An 8,571-nucleotide genomic window follows, 5' to 3' on the forward strand; every position below is an offset into this window, starting at 1 on the left:
GTGCATGTATGCGTGTACAGGCTTAGCTACATCTGGTCATTCATAAGCAGAGTTAGCTGGTGTTATGCGGGTTTGTGCTCACGACTTTCAGTTACTAGAAGAAAATTCACCTAATGAGTAACTACAAATGTATGTATGTACTTGTGTTCTTTGTTGTTAGGGGTATGTATACATACACACAGCTCTACATATGTTAGATACATGCTTATGTACTTCTCGAACTTGCCATGTGACTGCAATAAGTATCTGATTCTAGTTTAAAATAAGCAAGCCCTCAAAAATTAACATTTTTTTCACGATAATACAAACTAGCTATTCACTAAGTTTCAAAATGTTCACAAGAATATGCGCAACTACATACATACACGTTTAAATGCCCTGTAGGGAAATTCATAAGCACCAAATTGATACGCTTCTAGTGAATTTAAAATCAAGAGATATGGTGAAAACAATTCGGAAGATGTGGTCAATAACCGTTAACCGGCTATTAGCGAATTTGAAAGAATCAGCTGATTGACAAACTAAGCGAAGTTTTGACAGCAGTTTGAGATTGAGACAGCAGCAAACTGAGATTGTGTTGGTGATATACGAAAAAAATCGAAAAAAGTCTTCGCTCATTGCTGTCGTAATTGGACGAGTGTGTGAATGCGTGTGAAATGAGCGGACACAATTCTGCTGTCTAGTCACTGGTAACGTGACAGCCGAAGTTACTCGCTCGATCTCATTTTTCACAACAGCTGAAGGCCAAACCTGGTAATCTATCATCCTTAGTATGATGAAAACCTAAGAATTTCCGGTTGTGCACCCTTGCATCCATTTTCGATTATTCGCAACTGGTACTGCACTTGTATAAATATAAATATAGATGAAATATACTTCGATTGTTCTAACCCACTGTCAAATTCAAAAACTCACAATTACTTAAAGTATGGAGTGAATGTACACAATATTTTCGAACACGTTGCACACACTGCCGATCACGTTTCGTTCTTAGTCAAGAAGAATGTGGTGATGTTCACATTAAACGGTTTGCCTCAGTTCCCGATTCAGTGATGTACTCATACAAGAGTAATAGCATTCACTCCACTCACCATGCCGTACTGAGCGTGACTGGACCGTTTGCCAACTGGATAATATTTTTTTTTCTTACTTGATAATATTTTACCTGATTAAGAGCGAACCGCGATCGGCAATCTATTTTAGATAAAGATGAAGCATATTTCCCAAAAAGCTGCAAATTTAATAGAGAAGTTAGTACGTAATGGCCAAATCCCCCACGCGAATTCTCAGCGGTTCGATGGTTCTAGGCCGCAAGTTAGCATTACTCTATCAAAAATTATAAAATTTATCATACTAAAAAACCGTTATCTAATTCGACGAAATAGGAAATAGTCAGACAAATTGCAAAGTAATATTATGAATAGATTAGGAAATGTGCCGCAGAAATGGGAGACTTTGACGGTAGTACATGTGAATTACACTTTAAAATTCAGCGGTGGATCACCAATGCTATGCGATTGTATGAGTTGGAAAAGAGTCGAAAAATACTATAGACTTGCGGAACAATCTGTTTGAGTGGGTGATTAGTTTGGGTATTTCTATTAAAAATATCACTTTTCCACAGCGTAATAACCAAGTACAAATCCTGCAAGCAAAAATCCGAACAAGGTAGTCGCCTGGCTCCTGCAGTCCCTGAACGTAAGCCCTACACAATACCTATTATTAACGACCTGATTCGGAATCATATCAGGAATGAAGTGCAGCTAACGCGAATTAACAACTAGACTTAATTTGTATAATTTAAGCGAATTTGGGGAATTTTCGATGGCAATATTGACCAAAATGGCAGTTAATATCTGTTGTGAATGAAAAATAATGAAACTTTCAAAGAGCAGAAAAAGAAAGTCAGAAAACAATCATTGCAGCATTAAAATTCTGCAACAATATGAAAAACACAACAGGAATAAGTATTTTATAGCATTTTCGTTTTATTTTCAAGTTTAAAAATGCGTTTTTCCAATTTCAGTTGGCAAGCAGAAAGAAACGTTCAACCTGGACGGAGAGGGACGAGCAGGCACTCATATGCGAATCCAGATTTCTCGCTCTCTCGTCTGCACTAACAGGTTCAAAATTTCATAAATTGTTTTGATATTGCATATCAGTGTTAGAAATAGCAATTTAAGATTTTTTTTTAACAAATAATAATTTTTTTAATATCAGGACAGGTAATACTCGTATTTGTCGCCTACGATTCACCTTTAAAAGACAAAACTATCCAATAAACAAATCAGCTGTTCTCTAATATGCGTAACAACCTACAATTTTAATCAGAACTAACTGCGCCGCTAGTCCCGATTAACGCCGTCATCTGGCTAGGCTATAACGAAAATGTTTCTCACACCGTCTATGAACTAAGGTAACAGAACAAAATGGAACCAAATTACGTCATACACATGACAAAACTTTATCAACAGTATGGCATCCCGAAGAAATACTCCTGTAAAAGCGTATCGAAGTTTTAACGTTCAGATTAAAGACAATTATAGAATTACTTATTCTAATTTATTTTACAATGAATTGGAAGCTTTGTAAAAATTAATTCTCTTTTGTTTCTAAAAAGTGGCAATAGTTAAAGCAATCGAGAAAAACATTAAATTTAAGTTCAATTTAGATTTGACTTTTCTTTTTGATTCTACATACAAATATGTCTGTCCTCCCACAAAAATCGATTGACATTTATTTAACAATTAATTGGAAGCTTAATTCCCTTCTGGTTGGAAAAAAATGTCAGTAGTTATTGCATTCGAGAATAAAAATCCAATTTAAACTTCACTTTTCTTTCTGATTCCATATACAAATATGCATGTCCGTCCCCCCAAAAAAAATTCGATTGATATTTTAAACAACTGCAAACATTTGTATGAAAAACACCTGTGACTTGCGCGCTTGTACCATTTAAAAAGTTATAGACTCGATCCTTGGTACAGGCCAAACCATCTTCTGTTTTTATGTTTTTTTAATGTTTTTTCTTAAATGATTATACTACAGTTTATAAAATTAATAATAACGCACAATTTTATTAAATGTGATGCAAAAACCAGTCAGCCCAGCATCTGAAACCGTAACCATCAATGAATTCAAGGTCGAAATGTTCGATAAGGGCGTTTACATATTGACTTTGATACTGTCACACTCTGAAGGCAGATGTCGCTATTCGCGGTACAGTTACCGCAGCTATTTGAATTTGGCGATATCGTACTATTTCCGAAGCAGAAAATTGTTTACCAAACAGACTTTCCCTACGGGGATGTTCTAACCCACTTACATGCGTGGTATATATGTATGTATGTATGTATGTAGTTGTATACATGCATATACTCAACAGATGCGTCACGTACACACACAGCATGACCACATAAATGGATACATATGCATTTGGAGATTTAAAATTAGGAATATTTCTCACCTGCCTATGCGAAACTAGATACTAACCAGTCTTGGAACAAAAGGAAGAAATATGCACTCTTTCGCTTGCTCTAATTCGCAGCAATGCCTTGATCGGGATGCCAAGCCGGATATTCACATAAAAAAACAAAAGTTTAAAGTAATCAAATTGAGGTAACTAATAACGCTGACAGGCCGTGCTGCTGTTCTTGAGATCGGCGCGGAAGATTACTGATTTATTTGCGGTTTTAGCGCGTTTTTCATCAACTCTATTGGGACGTCTTCTGGGCCTTTTGGCTATTTGCACTTTTATTTTTAAAGCAGATACCGGTTCTGCATGCACAATAAAAATGATTGAGAAAATATTTTTGATACTGCACGTATTTGTTTTTCAAAGAACACTGCAAAATGCAAAAGATAGGAAACGCTTTGCGAGTGGGTGGGTGGTTGTTGATGCGTTACGAGTGACTAGTATTTACCGCGACGGGGTGGTTTATGGTGTTTATAGCTATTATTTTGGTGGTATCGTTTTCTGTTGATTGCGCCACAACTGAGAGACTCTCTCTCCACAAAATAAACTGTCGAAATGCGTGAATTTGGATACTACTGAAGGCGACGGAGTATCTGCAACTACTGAACTCTTTAGATATGAAATGAATGGACACGAGTTCGCCCATAAAGTTGAAAGCCAACGTCGCTTTCAATTTAAATTTCAATGGCAATGCCGGCGACGACGGCGGCTGCAGCAATGGAAGTCATGCAAGCGTGTAGCTAAACGAGCCGGCAGGCAAACAAGTACATAAATAGTTAATCAACAATAGCCTACCGTCATATCTGTTTATATATGGGTGTATATATGTGTGCATGCATATAAGCATGAGAAAGAATGTACTCGACTTTCTCATAGTTGTGACAACATCATCATCAGTGACCGATTAGCAAACGATATTACTTACATATATTGAAAATTCTCAAAATACATAAAAAATAAGGAAGTAAAAGTACATTCATATGAATGTTTGGTATCTGGAGCCAGTATAAAATTGTAACACGGCAGGAACAATGTGGAAATGGAACGAGTAGCCAAACCACTCACAATGCTAAAAGGGAGAGATACAATCACGTTTAAGAGAAAACTCACATGTTAGCCAACTGCGCTGCCAGATTTCTCAAAAACAATTACCTTTAAATCATAGCGGGTGACAAAATAACTTTTTGAGTACAAGGTGGCGCAAAATTGTTCATCCATTTTTTTTTTAATAACTTTTTTAATTTTAATAAAAAATGTGATTTTCAGTGATGGAAATCTTTATTTTGATCTTTACGCGATCCATTGTTTGTCTGTATACTGCAGCTGTCTAGTGTCAAATATGTTTGACGTACGACGCTATTTGCAAAAATTATAAATCTTCCGATGATTACCTTTGCGCCACCTTGTGTGTTAGAGTTTTAAATAAGCGTATACAATTTTTTTTCTTGTTGTGTATTTTTTAAAGCAACTGTTTGTTTTTAAAATTCTTGTTCAAATGTTTTATTCGAAAACGTACACTGCACCGGAAAAGCAACATTTTGACAATACAGTGCACTCGCGGTAACTCGAATAGCCGCTAAGTCGAACGACGTGCTAACTCGAACACATTTTTTCCCCTATTGACTTCTTTGTAACTCGAACAATAAAAAAGCGCTATAACTCGAACAAAAAAACAAATTTATTTGTACACACATTCTTTTCAAACATGTACATTTTGTACATAGATACATATGTAATAGTATATGTATATAAATTATATGTATACTAGTGTATTGTCCATATGAATATTTCGGCGTTAATATCCCGTTAGTTTTCTGGGAACAACATCTTGCATTGACCAAATTGCTTTAAATTTGTCATTTGTAGTATATCAGTGCACGTGAGTAATGGATCGTAAAAGGTTGAAGTGTTTAACATTAAAAGAGAGGGCTGAAGTCCTTAACAAAATTAAACGTGGACGTAGTGTTACTTCTCTAGCGAAGGAATATGGGGTAGCCAAGTCCACCATAAGTCTTATAAAAAAGAAAGATAAGGCAATTTATGGCTTGCACTAACGCTAACGGCAACCATAAGCTTAAACTTCTCGTTATTGACAAAGCAAGAAATCCCCGTGTTTTCAAAAATTTTAACTGTCCGGTGGAGTACAAAAATTCCAAATCAGCCTGGATGACTTCGGCGATTTTCAAAGACTGGTTTCATAATTCGTTCGAGCCGCAGGTAAAATCCAGATTCATTAAAACAATTTTTTTAACCAAGTTAAATGACTTTAATATTTAGGTAAGAAAAAATTTGAAAGATGGGGACTACCTGAGAAGGCTCTTCTTCTAATTGATAATGCCCCATCACATCCCAACGAAATCGAATTAAAGTCAGAAGATGGTTTAATTTTAACTATGTTTATGCCGCCGAATGTGACACCATTGATCCAGCCAATGGACCAAAATGTAATTCGTATAACGAAACTATACTACAGAAATTTTCTACTGGCTTCCATTTTCAACAATCGATCGAAAAATCGATATCGATGACTGTTTTTTTAACATAGCACACTCAATTGATAAGTCGAACAAATTCGATAAATCGAACAGCGCCTGTTTTAATTAGTTCGAGTTATCGCGAGTGCACTGTATATTCAAGAAGGGAATACAATTCACAATCGCGTCTTCTTCTTCTTGTATTTACCAACTTCAAAACAAAGTTATAATTCGAGTACCATTTTCATATTTATAAAAGGTATAAAATTAACTCGTCATATTATACAGGCCAGTTTTCCTCTACAGGAATACATCGCCTTGTCGAAACATTTTGACAATACTTTGAAAAACCAAAAATCATTGATGAAATCATTTGGCATTTAAATACAAATTTTACGTTTGATGTCTCTTGCTTTCTGGAGCAGTATTCACGCTCTTATGCAATGGAAACTTGGACAGTTCCAAAATAAGAACTCCTTGCCACAAAAATGGCTGTATTGGTTTTCAAAATATTCTTCTTAGAAGTCGTTTGAACCAATTTCCAAACCACTTTTGCCACTCAGAAGTGGATACCTCCGAAATGAGGTGTTTAAAGGCTTCAAAAACTTCTTCAGGCGTTGAAAAACGTTAACCTTGCATTTTATTTGTGATGTTCGAGTAGATATAAAAATAAATCATTAGGTTCCAAATCAAAGCTGTAAGACTCAGTACTCAAAAACTATCTCGCATAAGCCAATACCTGAGAGCTCGCATTATCTTGTTGAAGGATGATTCATCATCGGCGGTTAGTTTTCCTTAATTCTCCGAGAATTTCCTGCAGAATTGACTATTTTCAGTTCCTCTTGTGGGAGAGTTGCGACATGACTAGATTTTGAAAAAAAAAGGCGACCATTTCACCCCCTTTGATGTGTGTCTTCTGCGGGGAACTTTTGTTGGATTGAGCCCGTCTTGGAACACCTCTACTGTCGATTGCTGTTTATATATCAGTTGAATCCTATTGCAAATCTGCACCTTAGCTCGTTCAGTGCATACTGTAAATACTGATGTGTTTCCGAAAAGACTCGAAGCATCCATGTCAGAGCCGAAAACGAATATGGACAGGCAGGATATTTCAAGGAGTCCAGTCTTGTAGTTAAATCATAAAGAGTTAAGTCATAAAGTTAACGCGACTAAAACTTTTTTGCATACCCTTGAAATGTTAAATGATTTATTTTCAAGGCTAATTCGTTTTTCTGACTGATAAAAAAGATATTAAGAAAATTTGTAAGCCCAGCTGTAATTCAAACAAAAAATAGCTCATGAAAAGGTAGGGTTAACCGGGATACATTTGAGTGTGTTTGAAGTCAACTGGGTAGAAGAAAATTTGTGATTTGGGTACAATAAAATAAAGTTTGGCAGTTAATGTGAAAATTTGACATAGACGGGTTTCTCTTTTTCCGGCTGTTTCTGTTATTTTGAGATAGTGAACGTAAGTCATTTGTGAATTAGATTCAATAAATAATTCATGGCTATAAACTAATTTAACTAACATTATATTTATAACTACGAAAAGTATCGAGAATTTACGGACATTTAGGTGAGCGTATTTAATCAAGTAAATAAAAGCATTTGGGGCACAGCTGACATTTTCGAATAGGGCACATTTGATCACAAACAGGTCGGTATCAGCATAAGTATTGCTAAATGCACGTTTCTGAAGTTTTCCCAAACTACAGCCAAAAATAAGAAACCGAAACGAACACACTTATTAAGACACGAAGAGCACAACAAGAAACCCTTTTTTAATGTACGTGAAATATCAACTGCACATTTTTTCGGAAGACATCTCCATCGAATCCAGTCTTTGTTAAATCAGAAGTAGCAGATGCTGCGTTGAAAATACAACTACGTGCAGCGAATTGGAGTTAAAACTTCAACTTCCCGTTTTTGTCCAAAATAGAGGGTATTTCAAAAGTGATGCCGAGGTGTCAGTAGTGAATAATAAATAGGTAGATAGATATAGTGGTTGTCGGTTGACACACATAGGCCTGCTGTAGGCCCATTGTGATACCCCAGGGCTGTCCCCTCTCCTCACTCTACATTGTCCTCATTGAACCAACCTGTGGCTTTAATATATCTAAGAAAACTTGTTATTTTTATATTGGCTACTTCTGCCAAGTTATTCAGAGAAATTTTTCCTAAAATATTGAACCTTCTTCTATCCAGGGCCATGCACCCGCATAGAAAGTGTTCTATAGTCTCTTCTTCTTCAATGTCGTTACAGCTTCTGCAATAGTCGTTATAGGGTATGCCAGTCTACTGGCATGCCTGCCAATCAGAAAATGCCCTGTTAGAACCCCGAGAAGATTTCTCATATTTTTCCTGTTTAGATTCAACAGTCGGTTTGTGCGGCCCATGTTCCATTCCGGCCACGTCATTCTACTAGTTGCGCAGGTCAGGGACTGAGATCATAGCCTGTTCGCAGAACTAATAGTGTGTTTATCTATAAGCATCTTACAAGTTGATAAAAGGTATAGGTATGTTGAATAACAAATAGGCAGTACGTACAATTTTACACGAAAGAACAACGCATTAAAATTATTGAATTATTTTCAAAAGAAAATGGGCGATCTTTAACAACAA

The 8,571-nt window shown here is 36.1% G+C and overlaps 1 protein-coding gene across 2 annotated transcripts in view; it reads right to left on the reverse strand.

Moving 5' to 3' along the window:
* Window positions 1-4,065, reverse strand: part of LOC128863190 (peroxisomal acyl-coenzyme A oxidase 3) — a 36,240-nt gene extending 32,175 nt beyond the window's left edge. Inside the window, exon 1 of one of the 2 annotated variants that reach the window (XM_054102208.1) lies at window positions 3,467-4,065. The gene's annotated coding sequence lies outside the window, so the exon portion shown is untranslated. The remainder of the gene's footprint in view (window positions 1-3,466) is intronic. The other variant, XM_054102207.1, reaches the window with a different exon arrangement.
* Window positions 4,066-8,571: the final 4,506 nt, after the last annotated feature.

Source organism: Anastrepha ludens, chromosome 5 (assembly GCF_028408465.1).
Source record: "Anastrepha ludens isolate Willacy chromosome 5, idAnaLude1.1, whole genome shotgun sequence".
Lineage (NCBI taxonomy): Eukaryota > Metazoa > Arthropoda > Insecta > Diptera > Tephritidae > Anastrepha > Anastrepha ludens.